Below are 25,274 nucleotides of genomic sequence, written 5' to 3'. Positions count from 1 at the left end.
TGTAGGAGGGGGAACCCCGACTGGTCAGACAGGGTGTGGAATGAAGGCTGTGCATGGGGGCAACGTGAGGGCAAAGCATGGCCCTACTATGGGAGGAACTGTGCCCTCCGCCTCTGCCCAACATGAGCAGCTCCTTTTCTTTACACTTTCAGGATACCACAGTGGAAGAAGCTGAGGCAATGGTCCTGTAATGTCCTTGGGCACAGTTTTGTCCCTGCTCAGCCCTGGGCCTTTGTTCTGGAGGGATGCCATCTCACTTCCATGGATCTGCAGCAGGTGAAAACCAGGCAGATCTAAGGACAGAATGGGGTGAGAGCTTGGGCTGTACCTCTTGTTCGCAGCAGAACCCATCCATATCTAGAGCAATTAATAAAAAATAGTAGATCTCCTTTGGATTTACACCAGACTAGGAAAGCAGAAGCTCCTGAGACGTTCGTGTTCCCAGAAGAACTATGTACTTTAATACAAAGCACACCCACCCTTTTCTCTGGCCTCTTTCTTTAGGATGACTCATGCAGATTTCTGCTTGCAGTTGCCTTCCATCACTCCAATGAGTCTGCTGTGATTCAGCTGTTCTCATCTTGAACTCCCTCTGAGCATTCAGTCAATCCCTGCTTACCAAGATCGGAAACTAAGGAAAACAACAGGATAGGATTTCCAGAGGTGCTTGGTATGCTTGATGCTCAGCCACCTTTCTCTGCTGAATTGTCATGCACCTCCTCTGCAGGGACACAATCAACTCTAACACTTGTTGGGACAGCAGGCATGGGGATGTTTGCCACCATCTCCAGTGAATAGTTCACATTCCAACCAAGTATTTTTTACCGCATGTAACGAAGAAAATATGACATAACACACACAGTGGGAATAGTGTTTAACAGGACCAGATGGCATAGGGCTGTCACTGTTGGCCTCAAGAATCGTGGCTTTCCTCAAAGAAGAGGATGTCCTGTCTGAAACAGAAAAATGCAAATTTAGGAAAGGTCCATCTCCAAAGATGTTCAGTAAGTGAAGCAGATAAGTCAGAAACTCCTCTGCTTAGACCTGAAAAATTGAGAGAAGGTCACATCTAGGAGCTCAAGTACAATTTTGAGTGGGAAAACAGATACAAAGGGGATCCTGAGAAAAACAGCTGATAGTGAGAACCAGAGAAATACGTCTATAGATCAGCCCAGCTTCTTGCAGTAAATAGCAAAAAGAGATACTTGAACAGGACAACAAGCTGCTTTAAGTGGGAAGAGATGAAAGAAAAGAAAAAAGACAGCTTTAGTGATTAGAAAGTTCCACTGCATTTAGCAAAGGCCTGAAGGAACTATGATGTGAGGAAAGATTTGTTTTGGGGAAGGTTGCCAACTGAGCTGTGATGTTATTGTGGAAAAGCTATTTTGGGGCTTGCACAAGTCTTGGGAGGCAGTTTTTGAAAATTCCAGGGAAAAGAGAAAGCAAAGCAGCAAGATGAAGTAGAATATCTTTTCTTTCTTCTTTTGTGGGCATAAACAGCTCAAGTTACAAATGAAGATTATTTGTGTTCAGGATTCAGCATGCTATCTTTTCATTTTCAGTGGACATCTGTGAACCATCTAAGAAGGCCTACAGCAAAAACAGGAAAGAGGAGTGATGACATTAACTAGTGAAACAAAACCAGGCAAAAAAAATCCAAAGACAACCAAAAAAATCCTGTTTGGAAGCAAAATCAAAACAAAGGGGGTTCCCCCTTTTTAAATATACTATAAAAACATAAAGGGCACACATATAATTTCTTTTTGTTTTGGGACACAACTGCAAACCCCATAATGAAAAATGACACTCAAAACAAGTTGGCTGGAGGAATGGAGCAAATGCGTGGTTCTAATGAAATGTCTCAGCCCTGCTGATACCAGAACCTCTGCCTCTTCTCCAGTAAAAGCTCCAGCAGCACTGCACACCCACGGGTTGGATAAGTCCTAGCCTCAAGTGTGACAGAGCAAAACTTTGACTTCCTGCAGAACACAGGACATTACACAGCCATCTGCAGAGCCTCCTGGGCACAGGGTGTGAGAAGATGAGAGGAACAATCCTGGTGCCTGTGACAAGTTCCTTTTGGGGGCTACCAACAGCATTGACAAAGCCTTTGATTTCCTGGAAACAAATGTTTTTCTCTTCAGCAAGTTACTCCTTCACTGCCAGGTGACCAGATTTTGCACCCACCTCTATGAAAGGTAAGTGCATTAAAAAGTCTTGATCATGCCCCAACCATCTCTTCTCTAATGTGAACAATCCTGGATTTCCAGTCCTACCGGAAGCTGTTCCCTCTGTCCCTTTTGGTTTCCTTTCTCTATCACACTGTGTATCCTTCTTCTGGTGCAGAAACCAGAACCACACACACTGCTGCAGCGGTGGGTGCACCAAGCTGGACTAGACTCCCTGAGGATGCTCACCTTTTTCCTGGCTTTCTGGCTACCACGGCACACCGAGATGACTTTTTAAGGGAATAGTCCGTGGTGAATCCAAGACCATTTTCTTGAGCAATGGGTACCAATAATGAGTTCAGAACCATGTGAACACGGTTTTGATTATTCTATAGATTATTCAACCCATGACATCATCCTACTTTGTGAACCCTGGAGCTCATGGGCATCCTTGGCTTTGTTAAGTTCTCCTGGAATTCTTTACCTACAGCTCAGCCTTTCACCAGACAAATGAGCTTGCTATTGACTGCAAATCTGGGCATCCCAGACACACATCCTTACTCCAGGCTGCTGGTGAAGATTTTGACTAATACCAGAGTGACTCCCAGGGGTTCTGTTGCTGCTGCTTCTCCTTCGTGAAGAAGTCATAGTTGGGCCTTAACCTTTCCTTTCCATTTTCAAAGCACAAAAGGACCTTTTATTTGGTCCCTGATGACTTAGCATTTTTGTAGCCTTTGTTGACAAATTGTCAAAAGCTACCTGAAAATCTAAATATGTCTGGTTTCTCTATGTACTTGTTACCATCTCCATGGACTTCACTGCCTTGCCATATTTTATGGGCTTTCTTAGTCTCCTAATTCTGGTAAGCCTTCCATTTTTTAAACATTAAATTATTGCTTGTGATAGTATCCTTAATGTACCTATTGAGCTGTGAAATGGCCTTTTTGGACCACATTGCTTTCTTTTCAAATTGTGGCTTTTACCTGGGATTTTAATATAGTACTTTTTATTAGTGTCCAGGCAGCCTGTTCCCTTCTTGCTTTTGGATTGCTTTTTAAAAGTCTTTCTTTCTTTCTGTTTTCTTTTTTCTTTTTTAAAATCTCATTTTGATAAAACTCTTGAAAATGAACATCCATTTGCTGAATATGCTTGGGGTGTTCTCTCCCATTGCAACACTAACCTAATTGCACTGTGATTACTATCACAGAACTGCTCTCCCATTAACATCTGAAGTAGATTCTGTGTGCCACCTGACACCAACTTCACACTAGCATCTCTTTGTGGGTTCTACGTCTATTTTTAACAATCTTTTATTTGTGTCTCTGCCTCTCATGTTGATAAAGCATTGATCCAAATGTGGGTCATCCTATAACCTGCCCTGGGCATGTAGCTCCTTTAATCTCACTTAGCAGTTCACAGAATCACAGAGTAGTTGAGTTTGGAAGACACCTCATCAACCCACCCCGTCTCAAAGGGGGGTTAGGCACATCAAGTTGCTTGGGGCCATGTTCAGTTGTCTTTTGACTATCTACAAGGATGGAAGCTTCACATCCTCTCTAGCAAACTGTTCCAGTGTTAGGCCACCACCTGCACAGTGAGACATTTTTTTCTTACATTTTAATGGAATTTCCTGCATTTCAGTTTGTGCCCATTGTCTCTTGTCCTTTCTTTAAATATCCGTGAGAAGCCCCGCTTTGGTAATTCCAGTGATGGAGTTTTGGGAGAGCTCAGCACAGCCTGGCCAAGTTTTTAATTAATGACAGTCCTTTTCCTTGTGTGGATCCATGTAAGGATCCCCCCTGTCTGGTACTCACAAGGCTGCATTTGGACTACTGTGTCCAGTTTGGGGCTCCTGGTAAAACACTGACAAATTGGAGAGAGTCCAATAGAGAGTCACCAAGATGGTTGCAGTGCTGCAGCATTCATTGTGGCAGGAGGGACGGACAAAATTGGCTTTGTTTAACCTGGAGAAGGCTGAGGGAAGGTCTTTACGCTGCATACATCTTCCTTTCAGGGAGTTACAGCAAAGACTGACTTACATGCTTCTTGGATGTTCATATTAAAAAGAGAGAAATTCCAGCTGGACATAAGGAAAAAAACTCACTGGAATACTTAGCCAGGGGAAGAGGTTGCCCTGAAAGATGGTGGGATCTCCGTACTTAGAATTTCTCAACATCTGGCTGAACCAGACCTTGAGAAATATGAAGCAACTTAGAAATTATTTATGATTTGAGCACTAGTTGTTCCTCCACCCTTTGCTTTTGGCAAATCTTTTCCTGAAAGCTCACCTATAACTTATGGCAAGATAATTGCCTTCTCTGGGCATAAGCAATTGCGAATGCCAGGCTTCATTCCCAGTCAGGGCAGAGAGCACTTTTAATGACACAGCTCTCTGGTAACAGAACAAGTTTGGCATCTCCTGGTGCCTCACAGTGCCTGGAAACACAATGGTGATTGCTCTCCAGGGCAGTGAGAGCAAGTCCAAGATGAACAACTCTTCCACTACAAGGCAAGATGGAAAAGATTTTGGAACAGTCATGGAGACATTGCTCCTTTGCAGGCAAACTAATCCCTGCTTTTCCATCCTTTCATGTAATCCACCCACCACAGAAAGTTGCTAATTAGCACTTGGAAAGTAAAATGTGCATTAAATGAATGGATTTGGCAGAAGGAACATCTGTTTATGAGTAACTTCTTGTTCTTTACATATGATAATGGTTATGGATTAGTGTGCAGAATACTGAACTTGTTTACAGCTCCTAGGAACTGTATGTTTTGAATCATTAATAAGGAGTGTTTTCAAATGCAGAATTTCGCATCAACACAAGTGTTGCTGCTTTTCCCCTCCCTCAGTAGATGCAATTCAGTTTGCAAATTAAATATCAGTGAGATTCACTTAACTTCACTCTTTTTCAGCAGCCACAGAGATCAACATTTTTATTGTCACAGTCTGTTCTACTTGACAGTTACCCAGCAAAAATAGAACCATTTTCACATGATCTCTAGAAGATATTCCAGGTTCAATCTGACATGACACCAAAGGAAGCAGAAAAAGTTTACTGGGAGGGGGTGAGTTTGCTTGTTTAAAATAAACCTGGGAAACAAAGAACCTAAAATGAAACTATTTCTAGCTCAGAATATATATATTTACATTTCCTTCTTCTTACAGAATGTTAGTCCCTTCTAAGAAAGGCTAACCAGAAGATTAATGAAGAAGACTGCATCTAGTGTTCTGCCTTAAAGAGCTTTCCGTAATTCTCATCTTTTCAGCTCAGATGCTTCCTTCTCCCCTTGCTTTTCACTCCACTCTTTAGGCAGTTCCTTCTATTGTGGATATACTGCCTCTAAAAGTAACAAAATAATTTTTTAGTGTAAGTACACATGTGTAAATCCCAGCTAATTGTTACATTGGCTTAAGCTCTGGCCAGTGTTAAATGCAGGTTTGTAGAGCTGTGGATTTGCCGAGCTCCCTACACACAGCACATGGCTTTTTCTTATTCTCCCTGTCATTTTCATGGGGTATTGCCTCTGCCTTGATGCTTATTTTCTCTAGATTGCAACGTGAGCCTGCCGAATGCCATCATTCTTGTGTGTGACAGGGAGGTCTGCATTCCAGTTCCCCATCTGAGCTGGGAGCAAGAATAGTCCATGACATATTCCAGTAGGAATGCCTTTTTTAAAGAGCTTTTTGGCAACATTCCAAAAACCAGCAAGTTCGGGATGGTGATCTGCTTTCACCTCTAATGCAAGAAATATTCACGTGAGAGCTTCTTTTCCACGGAAGAGATTGCAGCAACAGTTAAAAGTTGTAATTAGTTTCCTGAGTTATCTGATTTTGATAAGCATGCGCAGGCACCACACCCTCCACAGCCACATTGCCCTCTCACAGCTGAACTAATCTGAAGGGAATTGGTCGCCTGTTTTCTCCTGTGTCAGAAAAGATACTCAAAACGACATGGGCATGGCTGGACAAGTTTATCAGGCAAGACAAGATGACATGAGAAAAGTATTAAAATCACAAGAAAATTCACAGCTGTATTTTGCATTTCTTATTACTACTACTTTCCCCAGTGTAGAATCTAGGGAGGAAGACTCTAGCTGTGATGTGCAGTGGTCTCTGAGGAGCAAGCCCAGGACCAATGCCCAGCAGGATGACCTCTCCAAGACAATCTTTTTGCATAAAACAACTAGCCCATTCTCTACTCACCAGTTCTCAAGAAAGATCTACGAAAAAGAAGCCGAGGAAATAATATTCACCTCTACTAGCTTCTAAAAATCAACAGATCAGCAGAGACATTTTCTTCATGTCATACTGCAATGTTTCACACATCCTGCACCTGCTAATCCCTCTCAGTCCTCAGGTGCTTCCTACCTGTTCTGCATCACCTCTCCCTTACTAACACCCTCTGTGGTCTGTAGGTGTCATTGCCTTAGCTTATTACAATTATTTCATTAAAATAAACTGATCTCAAAATGACTGTTCCCAACCAGTACTGTGAAAATTGCAGCTTCTTTGTCAGATATATAATATAAACTCAGTTGCCCGAAGACTTACGTATAGTTTTTAAGTGCAGCTTTGTCACCTGAAAAACTAAACTTACAGTCCTTTCCTTGTCTGTGTCCTTAGACCTTCAGAGCAATTATGATGATATGTAATGGTAGGGGCTGGACACAGCCACTTCCCATTATCACAGCAAGGCTTAGGCTCCCTTCTGGAACCAAATCACTCAAACAACAAAGATTTTGCCTCACAACAATGGCCGAGTGGTTCCTTTGTTATCTCTAGTGGTTTGTGTAAATGTTAAAGATATGCAAACATAGCAGAGGAAAAAAGTTAGCTAATAAATGCAGACAAACATAGAAGTCTTCATAGCAGGAAAAATCCCCCACCCTCATACAGACTTTTGGCTGCAAAATAATTTCTTTGTTCCCAGCTCCAAGATGCTGTCACTGCTATTAGATTTTCTCTGCTCTAAAAGAAAGAGACTACTACACATGCTTTGCAAATGAAAGGGATTGCATTAAAAAATGTTTATTGTTATTTTTTTCTTCTTAACAGAAAGTGCCTGCAGGGTCCTTCCTTTCTGTCAACAGCTTGTCAGAAAGCATCAGTAGTAATGCTGAAGGAGTTTGACAGGTTACCTTCATCCTCATTAGTCATTATTGATCCAAAGGAAGGACAAGCAAGTTGCATTGGGTGGATGCTGGAGTTTCTGAGCACAGACTGCCTATATTGAAACTGATCAGTTATTTGAGCTTTCATAACTTAGTAGATAAATGTTCCAAGACACTAGTAAAGAGAGGATACAGCCTGAGGGGGAGACAAGCCTCAGAGTTCCTCCTAAAGTTGGTTAGAGCATGGTACTAATAATGCCAAGGTTGCAGACTCAATCCCAGAATGGGCTATTTGCTTAAGAGTTGGACTTGATGATCCTTGTGGGTTCCTTCTGACTCAGAATATTCTGTGATTCTGTGATCTCCTCTAGGAAGATTTGCACATTAAGGAAAATTACAAACTTAAAGACAAAAACTTCCCAACTCATCATTCAAATACAAGGCCACATATCAAAACATTATAATCCACTCATGCATATAAAAAGCTGAAGATAATTTCCATCTAAAAGCATGAGAAAAATAAACCATCCATCTGGGCCTCACATATCCACTTACAGGTACAAAACATATAAGAATATGATAGGGTTGTTTTTCAAATGAGAAATTCTGACACTCCAAAAGTTAAACACCTTTAGTAAGACAATCTTCTCTAATGCTGCACACTGGATAATCTGGAAATACAATTAAGAAATTCAAATATCTTGAATTCTGCCTTGCTCCTCCCTGCATCACATCGATTTTTTTCCTCTGGTGAAGACCCCAGGAAAATAGAGACGTGAAAAGAGGCCACAGGAGAGAACAACTGTGGGGAACATGAGCTCCTGATGATGATTACCACAGGCAGGGCTGACTGGAAATGAAAGGTGCCATGGCAGTTGAGTGCTGACCCTGTCCCATCTCCAAGCTAACTGTGGGGATCAGGCTTTTTAGGTCTGTTGCCACAAGCTTGTCATAAATACTGGTCTTATTACCACAAGATAAAACTATTTATTCAGGCTAACAGTTTAACAATCAGCACTGTCCTGAAAAATTGTGCACAATCACACACACAATGTCTTTCTCAAGATGAAGATTTATTAAAGGAGAAGAAGAAAAGAAAGTATTAGGGTGATGGAAAGAAACTGGCCCCCCTTTCACTCATTCACCCCTCTGAATGCATCAGGCAGCACAATTTCTGTCTCCAGCCACGGCAGGCTTAGCTGGGCAGGCCTCTCTTGCAGCCATGCACCGCACATTGAGAGTACAAACACGAGATAACAGTGGCTCCAAACCCAGGCAGCTGCATCACTGCTGGCTGTTGGCATCCTGCACTGCCAGCAGGCAGGGCAGAGCAGCAGGGCAAAGGATGGCAGCCCACTGGTACACAGGACTGCGGCTGGGGCAGGGACCTGTGTTGAAATCTGGAAGACAAAAGGCTTTCCTGTGCATGAAGAGCATTTTAAAAGCTCCCTCTCATGGTCTGAGAGTTCACAGGCTTGGTAAACAGGCTTTATTAAAGTTGTTTAAAACTTTCCTTGCCTGATTTGAACACAGTGGCCTTGTTCAGGGAAGTGATGTTTTTCTCTGGAGATACATCCTGACTTGGATGTGGTGAAGTATTTATTGAGAAAATTTTTTCAGGAGTCTAGCAGGGACATCCTCCCTCTTCACATCCCCAAGGTGGGGGTGGCATTGGGCCAGTGCGAATGGCTCTGGCAGGAAGTGAAGAACCAGGAAGGGAAATGGGATCCAGGAAGCAAAACAAGGATCCAGGGTCCTTGTTGGAAGAGAATCAGAATCAAGTCAACAAATAGGTTGTAAGAAATGTCTCCTTAGGATTCCCAGGGTGTCTGTGAGAAGCCAAGTTCTCATAGGTTCCTTGGGAACTCCCAAATGTGCCTGTGATGGTCAAGGGCAGCTTTAAGTATCCTTGGGCTTCACCCAAGTGCAAGCCAGCTACAAGTCTGATCATCAAATCAATGAAACATAACCTTCCCTGTATTAACCAAGAAATTTGGGAACTGGATATGCAGTCTTCATAACATTCAAGACAACAAAGTATAACACTGGTAGCTAACACACAGCATGGCACTATGACTTTTGCTGCTTCAAATGCTCTCCCCAAATGACGTGTAATTACCAGCAGCATAAAAATAACTTCCTCCTGGTTCTCATTTGGCTATCACCATTATCCACAGTGTGACTGTGCCCACATCTGGATGGCTGGGGATAATTATAACCCTATTGCAGCAGTGGCCAGGGGACAGGAACTTGCTGTGGTAGGCACTGGTCACCCAGGCAAAGGCAATGCCCACCCAGAAGAGATCAAAACTGCAACGGAAGATGAGAATGGAATGAAATATCAAATGTTCACCTGAATGCAGTCTAGATTTAGCTGAAGGAGACACAATAAGAATGACCAAGTTCACCTCTTCAGACATGGCTGACAGGATGATGTCTAGGACACTGTCATGCAGATGGGAGCATTTTCAAGCTGTAATTAACCATCTCTGGCAAAAGACTGGTGAGGAAACAGGCAACAAAGATTTGATGTGATATTTAGGACAGATTTACATCTGTTTGCACTGTCTGAATTATGTAAGGAAGATAAAGGCCACTGAAACTCTTTTAATCTTGGAGTTGGTCATAAAGTCTGCTCCCAAACTTGTTACCAATGCCCCTCTTGCCACACAGGAAAGCACCATAGTCACAAGACACTGCCAACCATGTGAGCTCAAAGTCTAAAGTCCCATTCTTGCTTTTTTTTATAATTATGGGAAGTTCCTGCGTAGATCAAATTCATCATTACTGCATGAGACATAAAAGAAGAGCTTTATCATTTATGATTATAATCAATTTTGGGACATACTTTACCTTTCAGAGGTGTTAATCTCAAAATTCTGGCAAAATTCTTTGTATCCACAATTTCTATTTCAGAAATTACAGCTGTTACACTGTGAGTTTTTTTCTTTGCTTTTTGTTCTAAAGTTGCTGTGTGGTCCTGCACTACAGGGCCCATGCAGACCTGGTCAGAAATTTCCAGTTAAATTATTTTCCCTGTAAAAATGCCTCATTTACTCTTTTCAGAGCTACTATTCCAGGTAGAGTTTATGCTCTGCCAGGGAAAGTGAGGGAGGCTGTCACTCTCTGGACTGAAGATCAGGACACTCTTTCTGGATGAAAGAGCTCCAGGTTACTATTTGATTACAAGACAAACAGCTAATCATTTCTCATGTCCTTTTAGAAAAATAAAGCCCAAAGCTTAGAGAAGACTTAGTGTTGACCTACTAAAAGAATTTGAAAATTCTAAAACTGAAACTGTTTCTGTGGGATGGCATGAGCTTTTCATTTCACATCCCTCTCACCCAGTATGTTTCATACCAGAAGCAATAGCTTTTAGTGGGACTGAATTTTTCCTCAGCAGCTCTTCCTCTTAGAATTGGGGTCATTTAGATTGGAAGATACTTTGGGAAATCATGTTGTCCTTCCTTCCACTGAAGGTTAATCCAGCAAGATCAGATAGCTCAGTACTTTGTAAGTCAAGTTTCGAATGTCTGTTGGGATGGAAACGACACAGCTTCTCTGGGCAGTCTGTTCCAACACTGATCTACCTTCATGGTGAAAATTATCTTCCCAAAATCTAAATGTATCTCCCATGCTGCAGTTTGTGCCTGTTGCCTTTTATCCTATCAGAGTCCATCACATAGAAAAGTCTGACTCCCATTACTGAGTTGTGGAGAGCAAAACCATCTCCCTTCGCCTTCTCATCATGGGACTGGACCAACCCGGCTCTGACTGCCTCTTTTCAAACACCACCATCTGGGTGATGCTCTGATGGTCTTGCTCCAGTTTGTCAGTGAGCTTCTCCAACTGGCAAACCCCAGAAAGGACACAGTACTCCAGCTGGGGTTTCACAAGTATGGAACACCTGAGAGGAATCACTGCTCCTGACCTTCTGGCTACGCTCTTGCTAACACAGTCCAGTGCATGGTTGATCTTTCCCACATATTGCTGCCACACATTCAGCTTGAGGCACACCAGGACACCCAGGTCCTTTTCTATAAAGTTGTTTCTTAGACAATTGGCCATACTGAGATGTTGCATAAGGCTGCTCCATGCCATGTGCAGGACTTGGCATTTGCCTTTGCTGATTGTCATGAGGCTCCTGTCAGTCCATTCCTCCCACTGTCAGGGCCCTTGTAAATAGCAGCCCTGCCCTCCAGCATATCAACCACATTCCTGCAATTTGCTATTATCCACAAATTCAAGTTGTTAACATACACATTAAACAGTGTTGGCCCCAGTACTGATTCCAGGGGAACACCACCAGAACTAACCTTCTACCAGATGGATTTTGTACCGCTGATCCCAACCTTTTGATTCAAGCAGTCCAGATAATTTTCCATCCACTTTACTGCCACTTCTCCAGTCCGTATCTGACCTTCTTACAGAGATATAGTGAATATTTCTGGGTGTTTGTAAAATGTTTGAGGACTGCAGCCTCTGTGTGAAAAAAACTACAATAAATTTTGACAGAAATATATTTGTTACATTGTCTGAGTGCTTGACTTTTCAAACTAACTGAGCTTTTGTTTATACAATTTTATTTATAAGCAGGAAATATTGATTTGGGGCTTAAAACCTTTTAAATATTGGGGGGGGGTGGTGTTAGTATTCGGGGTTTTTTTTGTTTGAGGGGTTTTTTTTGGTGGGGGGAGATATGTGTGTTTGGGGTTTTTTGTTGGATTTTTTTCCCTAATAGATGCTTTGATATCCCATGGTTAAAAGATGCTGCAGGAATACCTGTGAGTGATTGTTCCTAACAAATCTCACTAATTGCAGCTATGGTGACCAATACTCTTAGTGCACTAGTTTTCCACAAAGTGTCTGCCTCCTGTAGAGGAGTGTGTGGTTATTCAGGTTTCTCTCCATTTGCAGGGAGTTTCTCTCTGTGACACCTGTGGTTCATGAAGGCAGCCCACCCAGCTGCAGCAGTCACTCCCTTCCCCTCCTCCCATGGCAGCGGAAATCACAGAACTGCATCTGACTTCAGGACCACCCCAATCTTTCCCTCTGTCCCTTCCCTTCTCATATTAGGCCAGGCCATCCTTCCAAAAATTAGTTTTACTTACAGTGCTGAGAAACTTTGAACTGCATTTGAATTTACTTCACAACCATGATTCATTCCTAACACTGAATGCGACAGTAGTGGGGAAAGGGAAGGTTTTTTGCAAAGGAACTGAAGAAAACTTACTGAGAAATCTCAGGACTCTTCTGAGCCAAAAAGGCAAACAGGCCTTTTGGTGACATAGTTGTCTTCCACAGATAAAAGATCCACTTCAGAAGGAGAGGGTTTTGTGTTAGAGGACTAGCTGTGAGCATTTGAGGCAGTTTTGGATGGTGCAAAGCCCTGCATGTCACAACAGACATAGATAAAAAGGCTCATTTGCTGAATGGGTCAACCAGTGGAGTGGATGCAGCTGGACCATTATCCCTGCCTGTCAGGATGGAGTTTCACTGTCAGAAGAGCTATCCCAGAACTGGGTGCTTCCAGCAGGCACTGGCTGTGAGGTGGTCATGCATACTGAAATTTCTGGTTTGCTTCTGCTTAGGCAACAACCTTAATGACAGCTTTCCAACAACCAAAACCAGGGAACTATTCGAGGTCTTGAAAGGCAGGAAAAGGAAATAACACAAGTTCACAGAAGAGCTATTTTGAGGAAAAAAGTCTCTATCTTCCCATACAGCAACTGCAAGTGCTGAAGCTACTCAGTAGCCTGCTAAGTTGCTTTGGATATCTGGATGAAGATGGGCATTGTCTGAGGAAGGGAAGTTTGACCAAAAATAGTAGGAAGCAGAACAGAGAGTGACACTTTTTTGTTGAAAAGTTCAATTGGAAAACACAGACACAAAGCAATAGTGAGAGAACAAACCCCATAGACACATGTTGGGCACAGTGCTTAAGGCATTACTGGGAATGCCCTGGAAGATGATGGGGATGTGGTTAGTCATAAGAGCCTGTGCAGAATGAAAGCTTTGTAAAATCTGGCTTTGCTGTAAGTTCAAATGGATGTATTTTAGGGTGGAAAATAGTTTCTTCCTTTTGTATTGAGTTTTCAGCATCCGCTGGGATGCAGAGACCCCAAAAGAGCCATGGTCTACCATGTTCTTACTCTGTGAGGACTATCCTCACAGCAAGGCCATTTACCTGATGGCTGGAGAATATGAGGGATGAAAATGAAATGAAGAATATCAGGTTAGTTATATGGTGATAATCACCAATGGGGACCCTTGCACTCAGATCTCAGAGAAACAGAGAGTTTTCAGGTAAGTCCAGCAATCCAAGCAACTCAGGAACCAAGTGGTAAATTTCATTGGGGCTGACAGGGTCCTTCCTGCCATCAGCAGAACTGAGCTCTGCTGCTCCTGATTTCAGGAGCTGGATTTCAGTGGGACTACAGGAATTCGTACCATTCTTTATTTTACAATACAAAGCTCAAAGAGAATTTCTGTGACCCAGAGCATTTATGCTGCACAGCTCTAGAAGCCCATTGCATGCATCAGCTGACAGAGTAATTTGGGGTACATCCATAAAGACTGTGTTGCCTTAGTGGAACAGGTGCCTGAACCTCTCAATAACCCAGTTCCTGCAAGGTCTCTGGAAGTCTTCCATGATAATAATCGCATGCACATCAGCCTTTTTGGAACTATACTGCCTATGACTTATAAAGTCTGTGCTGTGCTGGACTCTGTCCTTCATTGTTAGCACAGTGGAAAAAGATACAGGGTACATAAATTTAAAAAACAGCATAGAATTCATGATTTCTATTTTTAATACTCAGGAAGTAATCATGGGTAGATAATACTACATTCTCACAAAAAGGTCTTCAGAGTAATATAAATAATGAATAAACATGGAAGTTAAAGACAAAGCCACTGAGAACTCATGAGGCAAAGTGCCATTAAAATGCAATCAGTGAACTACAGAACTGAATTCTAATTTTATTTTAAAAAGAATCATACCTCATTATTCCCAGTGAGAGTAGTTTTCTTTGCCTGAATTGCATAGCTTTTTATTTGGTCTAAGTCATTCTCTACAGAGGAAGACAAAACTAGTCTAGTTCATTTAGACTGTCTATTTTCTATTTGGCTGAGGTGTCTAACCAACTCTCCTTTTACCTTCATTTGCTTTCCAATATGCTATACAGAATAATTTTCCTCAGGACTTGGTCTTCAAAGCATCTCATTATTAAAACCCAAGTTATCTTTTTTTTATTTTTTATTTTTCTCAAGACACAGAAAATGCATTCAGAGTTTAAAGATGATGCAAGCAGAGCCTAAGCATTTTAATCAATAATTAATTTAGCTAGATTCACTACTTAATACCGAGTAGCCAAGTTCCATGCATTAAGAATTGCACCTCTTGGTTTTACAAGCAGCTTTTACCAATACAAGCATTGTTGTATCTGCAAGGTCTGAGAGAACAGGATAGAGGCTCACACTTTGCACTTATCATAGCTACTAATACTGCTCAGGAAATGACTAAGATAACTTGGATATTATAAAAACACCTCTTCTAAACCTTAAGCTTATTTTGGTGTTGCAGAGATCTGGATGGTCCTAAAGTGAAAGAGCTTTCAGAAAGCCTCATCCTGCAACTCAGAGCAGTTCAACAAAGGATTGACTCTGTCATCTAGACTCACAAAAGCAGGCAAGCATCTCATCTCAGAGCTGGCTCACTAAAAACCCCAACAAAACAACAACCCAGCTTTGGCAGAATAAAAGCAGTGTGTCTTCAACCTGCACAATGCAGCAGGGTGACAACGAGACACAGAGACTAAAATCTGTCTGAGCTGGTGATTTGTAATAGCAAAGAAATTTGTTTACAAGTTGTAGCAACTCCTTGAAGAGTATTTGGCAATAGAAAACAGTTAATGTTTTCTTTATAAGAGGAATCTACACTTTGCACAGGGTTTTAATAATGCTTGGAGTCTGTCAGTCACAGCATTTAGGCAATATAACTTGGATTACCCATCTCTTTCCATGTTCTCAGAGTAACTGTCAATCAGTATCCCCATCCTTTTGTGTTTCTATCATAAATTATAACCAGATATTTACATTCACTGGACTGCTAAGACAAACTTCACTGCATAAGCTACTTGCACTAAGTTAGCTGCCCTGCTGAGGCATGGCACTGTCTCTGATGAATGGAGGAACTGCCCATATCCAAAAAAAACTTTCCTGAGCTTTGAATGCTTGGAGACTTGCCTGCAATTTACACAGCTGGAAAGAGACATTATGGTTTATTGGAACATTTTGTCAATCTCTGCTGGATATGTCTATGTAAAAAGAACCTCAAGACAATAGGATGGGCAATTCTACAGTTGAAAGCTGGAGTAAGAGCATTTCTTCAGTGGAGCTACTCTGCATGTACAGTGGGGAAAGTGAGATTGTAATCTGGACAACTAATAAGGGGTCAGTAAATCCTTTTCTAACCTTCCCCTCCCACCCCCTCCCCCAAGAAAGACAATGAAGCTAATGAAAATGAAACTGGACCAAAAGTAAAGTGAAGTGGCTGTTGCACACAGTTAATGCTGCACCCAGTTGCTCTCATAAAGAACAGGGAGTTTCCACCTGGGAAATTCCCTTAAACTGTGTTTATCCTCATGAGAGATGAGCAAGCAGCCAAGTAGGGGAACGCAAAGGATTCAACTGCTCTAAAGGAAGATGGACTTTGATTGCAGAGGGAGAATCAGAATTACTATTATTTTTAAATATAAAAATCACGGTTAGTGACAGATCTCTTAGTGGTCAATGTGGCCAGTGCAGGCCTAGGCATGAACATATAATGAGAGAGGGTCACACTTGGTCTTGCCTCAGCCCAATGCAATAAAATATGTAGTAAAAGACATTTCATAAATCACAACACAACAGAAAATAGAAACAACATGGCTTGCATAGGAGGTCTAAGACCGCGTAACTATACTGCTTGTAGCCCTAAGAATGTTTTTTAGGTGGGCTGTTTCCACACCAGACAGGTGTCTCTGACACAAGTTAGCTCTGTTGCACCAAGACCCCCATAAAAATTAGGGTGACGTTTCTAGGCAGCTTTTCACAATGCAGCAGCCTGAACACTGGCATTCTGTTCCCACCAGCCAACACTGGGCACAGTGGTGGTGAAAGTAATGAGTTCTGCTGTAAAAATAAAGCCTCATAAAGTACTACCTGCCATCAGTACCCTGAGTTTCCTTTACTGTTCCTCACTCCTGTCTCTCAGTGGTTCTTGATTGCTTTTACTTTTTCTTTCCCTTTCAAATTCCCCAAACTTCTTCCTTCTAGATATCAGAAGACAAGCTGAGCCCCTGTCTGTTCTGAGAACAGACTACATGCCTCCTCTAATGCTGTGAGGAGCTTTGGCCCTGACCTCTGCTGCACAGGACCAGGTGCTGGCAAGGACTGTACAAAAGCTGAATAAGACCCTCAAGATATGATCTTGTGTGAGTGCCTGGACCAGGAACGCATTGAGCAGAACAGATGAGACTTGAAAATGCTATGGAAAAGAAAGAAGGTCCTTTTTAAAAACTCATCTTCACCTCGTGAAAGTTAGTGCAACTGTGAGACTGGAGTAATCTGAGCAAAGTAGCTCCACAGGCATTCCAAGACACGGCTGGAGAGCACTTCCCCAGCTTCCTGCACACAAACATGAGATGTCTGGCCTGACTTCTGAGACTGGGTGGGAGATTTAGGACCCAGCCATCAAGTCCTGTCATTAAATGATGTGCTAAGAATGGAGAAATGTCACTGAAGACCTTCCAAAGCTCTGATTCCATAGCTCATACATCCTCTTACTGCCAAACTTGTTTCCAGAATGAAAACTGATCCCCTGCTCAAGAAGGAAATATGAGAGCCCCTACATCCACCAGAAAGAAGAAAGGGAAGTGCCTTGTTCACAGTCCTGCCTACTCTGCCTACGCTGAACCTCTGCCAGAGGCAGTGACACAGGGAATGGGTTTCTTAAAAACTTTAGGAAATGGCAAACATCTGACTCAGCTTCTATGGTTTAGTCTTCTTCCATTTCCATTATGATTAGCTGAAAACAGGCAGGTCTTCCATACTTGGCCTTGATTCTGGATCTAAATCATCCCTGGACACCAAGTGCTTTTGCCCACAGCTGCTGAAATCAATGAGACGTCACACACTGGTGCAGTGTCAGCTGGAGAGTGATTACATAAGATCAGAGCTTTTGTCTGCAATTCATGTATGCCTAAAAGTGCTAAAGAAATAATAGTTAACAATGTGATTATTAGTTGACATATCAAGTAATTTATATTCCTTTTTTTGTGAATAATTTGGGCAAAGTGAATACTATTACTTTAAGTAAAAACCCCTACAGGCTATCAGTACCAGTAGTTAATTTTAAAGTCTTTTTATGCATATTAATGACAACATCGCTCAAAGTCTGGGAAGTCATACTGATTTTACTGGCAGGGAAGCAGAGGTTAAAGAAGTTTTTAAGGCCACACAGCAAGTAAGTCCTTGGATTTATAACTCCCAAATCTGCCTTCTGTTCAGTCCAGCAGGTCATGCTGACTAACTGTGGAATGCATATCTCCAACAAACTCTTAAGGGGTAAGAGGAATTAAAAGGAATAAAAGATACAGATAAAGTAAGCATTAATTCTAAAATTAAATGTTTTCTGCCATTCAAAAAACACGAGTTGACTTCTGTTTAAGTTGTCATACTTCACCAGTGCGTTAGCCAGGAACAGCAGCACTAGAATAACACAAGGGAAATTGTTCTGATGGCATTTTTAACAAAACTGAAAATAGACACAACAGCTTTATGTCATGAGATATCCAACACAAAGAAAATTTAATTATGTGTCTGAGATTTCAAATGAAGTTAATGGAGATTTATCCCAAGGTAGCTTTAAAGTTCACAGAAGTCAGAACTGTTCCCTTACACAGATCTTGGCAGCCACAAGACTGTAAGAAACGAGCAGAGATACTGTTATTTCAGCTTCTTGAAGACTATTTCTGTGCTACTGCTCTAAATTATATGTCTTCTCCTCAGAGTTAGAACTATCTGTATGTACTGGAACATTTATAAAAAACAAACCTGTTTTCAGCAAATTAAGAATTTAAATATTAATTTACTCCTCTTAAAGATTACATATTTTCAGAAAACTAAGAAAATCAAATGGAACTGACCCTGCAATTTCAAAGACCTTTTGTCAGACATTAACCAAGATAAGTGTGAAAGGAAGTGCTGATTACGTGACAATACTATATCCAGACCATCTGGAAGCTGACTCTGGAGCAGTAATAAAGAATTCATTTCCATTCCATTAAGAGTCTCCACCCATAAAAGGTTTATTTCCTTTTACAGGTAAACTATAGGGAGGTGCCAAACCTGGCATAGCTCCCTGAGTAATCAGACAGGACCTGTAAAGGCCTTAATGCACAGAGTGGTTCAAGTTGCAAACTGCCTGCTCTGTGTACCCTTTTCCAACTGCATCTCATTTATGCTTATGCACTTTGCAACATGGGACAGATGCCAGCCAGTTGCTGGCAGATGAAAATTTAAGTTCCTGCAACAATCTTTCTCATGTACTGAAAGAGAGGTACAGACTGAGGGTCAAGTGACAAAGTATCACCAAAAAACTCTCAGAAATTAGAGATTAAAGAATTCAATGGCCCTGTTTGAACTTGGCTTTGGTTAAAGTCAAGCAGCTGAAAGAGCTCCTGATCCTATACTCATATGTAAAAAATAGATGGGGAAATTACATATTCTGATACTTAATTTAGAACCTGACATTCTAAACTTACTCTGCGGGTAGTTAAGTCAGACACTACTCCTACTATGCATCACTGTTTCAGAAACACAGCCTTCTGAGTCCAAGTGTACAGAAACATCTTAAATGGTGTTACAAGTAAAATTCATAACAAGAATCTTATTAGGTTTAGTCAAGAGGAAAAATTCCAATTCTGCTTATGTTTCTTGTTACAAAGCTAGAAATGTTTTGCTCACTTTGAGAGCTATGGTAAAATTACACTTGGATATCTGTAACTGGAAGAATGAAAATCAAAAGATTTCCCAAAACTTCTTTTTGCCAGGAGCATGTCTGTGTCTGCCCAGCTTTCCTCAGAAACATCTGCAGTTTCTAAGGAAGTTGCTAATCTCCCTCTAAATATTTCTCCTTACTCTTTTTGATCCATTGCTTTCCAGCATTCTTCCTTCATGTGCCAAAAGGTCACACTGAAACTCAGATCCTAGTACTACAAAAAAATACCCCCAAAAACCCAAGCCAAGGGAAGTTAGTCGCATGAAATACCTTTCATGAAGAAAACATGCTCTGTCCTGTGCACCAGTGGCTCTCACACACGGTTTGTGGGCTCCAAACTGCTTGCTAACTAGCCATGCAGAGTGTGCAGACTACATGGCACTGACTGCATTTCCTCTCTCCCCACTGTTGCACAGGCTGCACATCCTTATCTCATCTGTGCCAAAATTGCTGTGGTATGTCCATAAACCATGGTAGGTGTGCAGCTGGTTCTGTGAGCTCACTGACTCTGGGAGGTAACTGGGAACTACACTGGTCTCATCTCAACATCGTTCTGGCCTCAACAGACTGTGCCCTACAGCAAAAGTCTTGCAGCAGAAGGGGAGTATCTGCAGTGGTGTATGTTCTCTCTAGGGGCTATTTCAACATCCTCCATATGCTCTGGGCAAGTCTAGTATGGAGCCATAGCAAAAAGAAGGGTGGTAAACCTGGGTCATTCCCTGTATGCTGTTCTTGTGATCTGTGCTGCCACTGTACACTACAAATGTCCAGAGGTTACAACACCCTGTCCCATGGAGTGGTTTCCATCCAGTCCCACCACCCAGTCTTAAGTACTGCACAGACTTCTCATACCCACTCTGACCTAAACAAAGTTCAACTTTAGACATTGGACATTTTTCTACTAAAAGCTGAAGTAATCCACACATGACTTAGTTTGATTTAATGAAAGTACCAAAAGAATCAACTACAGCATTAGAGAAAGGAAGTAAAACTGAAAATAAGGTTCACACAACAAAGTCAGCTTCTTGTATTTTTGTAACAGAAAAGTCTAAATTTAAAAGATGACTACTGCTGACAGAATTGAACTAGTGGACCAGAGCCAACTCATCACCCTCTCTTCAAAACATGGTGTCTTCCATCCCATAAAGGGCTTTCAGCCTAGACTAGGCTAGGAAAATAAAGATATCTGGGAAAGGACAATGGCTTAAATAAGATGGAGGTTTGTGTGCTGTAAGCAATAAAGATGAAAAAATGGAAAAAAGTTCCAGGGAAGAAATATGTTTTAAGAACAGAATCCTCAGTGCATATGAAATGGGGTAAATCTCAAGCTTAGGTGAAGCATAATAAATGCACGGAGTGGAGGGCAGGATATGAAACAGCAAGGAGGGGCAGATTTAGGAAGAATGCAGTGAGAGTAAATCTCTGGTAGGGCTACCTGACACAGCTTCCCAGTTCAGGCAGCAGGTGGTGAAGTCTGGGGTCTTGTACCCTGCTGTTAGTTAAGATTTAAAAACTTACTTGCAGTTTAGATTGCTTTCTTAGCTTATTCCCAATTGCTCATTATAGCACAGCTTGTTTCTAGGAGGAAAACACAAGCTTTCAAAACTGTACACATTTAAATTTCAGAATATACATAATGGCCTGAAGTTTCTACAAAACTATTATCCGTTAGGTAGAGTGACTCTGAAAGCCCAATACAAAACCCCCAGGGTCCTGGAAAGCCCGAAAATGCAGGGAATAGACACCTTTACAGCTTTACTGCCAGACCTCCAAGTGTTTGCTCCATCTCCAGAAGCTTTCTGGAGGACCAGGTTAAGCCAAGGCCAACAGTTCCTCTAACCATTGTTGCATTTAACATGAAAAATGGGACAAAATGACCACGTCTTTAATTAAACAAACTGTACCACACTAGCAAAGGAATTTCTCACTTTGCAAAACAGACATCAGAACACTAAAAACCAAAGAAAATTTACAACATTTTGAAACTGAAGAATTCACTTACTATCAAAGTAATGATGCTTGCTGGGGGAAACACACCTCTGTGAGGTTGGTTATGTGATCCACCCTTCCCAAGCTGTATCACTGAGACAAAGAAAATAAGTCAGTGAGTCAGTGCAACAAATAAAAACAGAGCTGGTGGTATATTAAATACCAATCTGATGACAAATGACAAACAGCAGAATTCCTTAAATCAGACTTACTTCAAACCAATCTTATTGGAGGCCTTGCTTGCTATTCTTAAACCTCCTTTTGGCACAGGAGTATACAAAGTAAGAACACACACATGCTCATTATCTGTGCACATTTGCACACTGTAATTCTAGTAAACATTAGATTTAAAAAAAGTTCCTTGAACTTTAAAATAAAGTTTTGACTTCTATTATAATTAAAGTCTTGGAAAATGGCCTTTAGTTCAAGCCCCATGTTCACCACTGGTGTTCATCGAGTGACATGAGGATACAAACCAGTACCAAAAATGGGAAAACCACCAGTTCTGTAAGGAAAATGTCTGGCAGGATTGCACAGTCCACAGACAAGCTGCCATAACTTTCCCTGGGATACTCCATTTTTCTTTATATCCACTACAGAAACTGTGCTTGCCAGCTTAAACGTACTAGTATCTACATGCTTCATTTTTGTCTGGAAATATCTGTACCAAAACAAACCAAGCCAGATGTTCAGCCTGCAATGAGACAACAATATGAGGATGAGCATATGGCATTTCAATTCCTATTTCCTAGCAAAAATCCACTCCATTGTCTAGTTTTGTTTCAGTATGCACACTTCATTAAGCCAGCACAACCTTTAAACATTACAGCCTTCACACCACTGCAAGGCTATGTCAGCCTTTTTTTTAGAAAACTTACCTGGCAGAGATTGTATTATTTGAAAAATGCTCATACTAAGGAATTTGGCTCATTAAGGAATTAATATTCTGCAGTGCAAAAATAATTTATTAATATTTTCTTTTGCTTTGCATTAATAGAATGTTATCTGTTCTTTTTATCTTGTAAAGGAAAATGAGATATTATTCCATTCTTCCTCTGGCTTCCTGCCTTCTGATACTTAGATAAACATAACTTAACAGACCAGAAATATTTAATGTTTTACAAAGAGCTTCTGTTCACATTTGGTAAAACCCCCCTTGCTAACCTATGTGCAGAAGGATTCTTGTGTAAGAGGAACCAGTCTGACTTCCCCATGAGCAGCTGTTAATGTAGGCACACATTCAAACACGCAGTTGTCTGAAATAGCAGCGCTCTAGACGCTGAAAGTCAAGAAGGGCCAGCTCAGGTTGCATGGCTGCATGGCCACCCCTGTGAGCTGGTGTAATCAGAAGCCAGTGAAATCCTTCTCCTGCTAGGAAGCTATTACTGGTCACTCCTCGCACTTCTTACAAGCGCTGGGATTGGCCTTTGAGCAGTGATTCATGAAGGTATCACACTGCTCTGCCTGCCGTGCTGCTGCCTTGGCTCACTGCATTCATTTCCCTCCTGTTTTCTGCAAACCATACATAGCACACAACAAATTCTGCTCCAAATGTCTCCTCCTTTTTATCTTATCCAGAAGGTAGTTTAAAACCCCAAATGGAAAGAATGTGTCACTTGAAGCCATGGTTGTGACTTGTTCACACTTGGACTTTAGAGGAAAACTCCCGTGTTGCTTTTTAGTTATGGTAATTTCCAGCAAATTCCCCATTCCCTTGGCATTAATGAAGAACAACAGTTTTGTCTCATCACAGTCATTAGGAAATATTGGTTGCTCAATGCTTAGTTACAACAATGATTTACAAACCATAAATGCCTACAGCAGAGACATTGTTCAGGGTCCTGCAGACCGGCTCAGCCCAACATCACAGCGTTCGTTCTGCTTTGCGTAAGAGCACAGACACACCACAGCACTGTCAGCAGGAAACCTCTAGTTTTCATCTCAGATTTCTCTGGCAGTGTGACCCTGGGAACACTTTACTTCCCAGCAATAAATAGCAAAGATCTACCAATTGGTTGCATTTGTTTCCTAATAGGTTTTAAAGTCGTTCTCCCTTTGAAGCATTTGTAAGAGCAGTACAAAAGATGCAACACAAAATTCAGCTGAAGTACTTAAATATGATTAAGATAACAGGTGCATCATACAATCCTGCAAGTGCAGGTCCAGAATTATCTCTGCTGCTACCAAAAATTAATTTCATAATATTAATACACATCTGAGATTCATGATTCCACAATATTTCAGCACTGACAGAGCTCACAGATAACTGCAGGCTATGAAACAGTGCAATGACATTTGAATTCTTCTAGAAAGCCCCAACACCACGGATGAGAAATGTAAGAATAACTGGCCACAACATTTTTTATTACATTTTGGATCACTGAGGAAATTTTTCAAAGTGTATTGCAAGTAACCAACCTACAAGGATTAATGCTGAAATGCAAAAAAAGAACACTGAACGAAGGAAAAGCATTCTGACATCATTCTCACAACATTTAAGACTTAACCATCAATTCAAATATGAACTTAACAAAGATCTGGCTTCAGGGGCAGGAACAACTTCAGAAACAATTTTTGTGTCAGCTGAGAAAGCAATCAGTTCTTTTAAAAGTCAACTTTGGGTAACATTGAAATATATGCTAGACTTTTGAAAATTCTGAATAGGACAACAGTCAGTATTACCTTTTTTTTTTTTAGTTTTTGGGAAGTTATCACTTGCCATTTGTACTTCTCAATAAATTACTTAATATTAATTTTTCTAAGTAATTATGACCAAACATATTTGACTAGAAATAGCCAACTAACTATCAGACTTCTGATAAGCTGCAGACCCAGAAACTACCTAATTCTTCTGTTTCAATATTTCAAAGTGAAACTATGTTTTTTCTCTCATAGAAGCTTTCCATGACACACCTCACAGTGCCAGACTATGCCCAGTAATGAAATACCTGTTGTACTGCGGCAAACAGAAACAATACTTACCCATGGCAATCCTCCAACAGATCCTCCCCTTCTACAGAGCAAACTACCAATATCAGTGAAAACAGCCCTTGAAGATAGAGATATGGTATATGAACAAGTGATTGTAAGATAGGTGTGATCTTGCCATGGAACACACGTGAGCATGAGAACAGCCCACTGCAGAGCAGCCCATGTGCATCCCTTTTACACTCCAGTTTACCTTGCACAATCTTGTCCACATGTTCTTTCATGTCACTGAAAAAAACATAACTTCATACCTCCATGGTTGTTTTCTCTCTCAATTCCTTATTCCTTTTCAGCTCATTACTCTAAGAACAGCTTGAGACAACAATCTGTCTTGAATTTGAATCATGCCTAATCTTGAATCTGTATTAACATTATGAAATTAATTTCTGGTGACAGAAAGATAATTCTGTACCTGCCCTTGCAAGGTAGTACGATACACCTGTTATCTCAATCATATTTAAGTACTTCAGCTGAATTTTGTGTTACCTGGCACAAAAATGAATCCCTGAATTAACGTATTGAGCCACCACTGCAATAATTAATAAAAGAAACCTTATTTACCCAAAGACAACCTGTGATCTATGTCATTATGCTGGAACAGTGAAACTCCCTGTGACAACAGTCTCAAGACAAAGTAAGCTGAAGTCATCCTTCTGTTCCTGCAAGAAAGACAGATTGCATTTATTGAGATCTAGTGTACAGGAGGTAAATTAACTCTTTAGAACCAACCTTTGAATAGGAAGGTGTTAGTGTTTATAGATACACTGAAAGGCACAGCTCTCCTTTTTCAGTAACAGAGGTAGCTACAGAACAAATTCCCCTTCTAGTCAGATGTTTATCACATCCTTATTTCAAACAACAGCAGTAAATACACAGTGAAGCTCAAACAGCACTTTGGATTTCTTTTTGGTTTAAAAAAGTGACATATCTTAATTTGAAACACACAGTTTTTCAAACCTTTTCAGTGTGCA

At 41.1% G+C, this 25,274-nt stretch overlaps 1 long non-coding RNA gene across 1 annotated transcript; it reads right to left on the bottom strand.

The window, feature by feature from the left end:
- Positions 1-482: 482 nt before the first annotated feature.
- On the bottom strand, positions 483-24,391 carry LOC139671345 (uncharacterized). The gene is made up of 3 exons (XR_011697720.1): positions 24,298-24,391; positions 21,329-21,408; positions 483-953 (listed from the first exon to the last, which is right to left on the bottom strand). It is a non-coding gene; the product is annotated as an uncharacterized lncRNA (long non-coding RNA).
- Positions 24,392-25,274: the final 883 nt, after the last annotated feature.

The sequence above is a fragment of the Pithys albifrons genome, chromosome 4 (genome assembly GCF_047495875.1).
Source record: "Pithys albifrons albifrons isolate INPA30051 chromosome 4, PitAlb_v1, whole genome shotgun sequence".
Lineage (NCBI taxonomy): Eukaryota > Metazoa > Chordata > Aves > Passeriformes > Thamnophilidae > Pithys > Pithys albifrons.
Note: the sequence above shows the minus strand (reverse complement) of the source record. Positions and strands in the feature narration are given on the sequence as shown.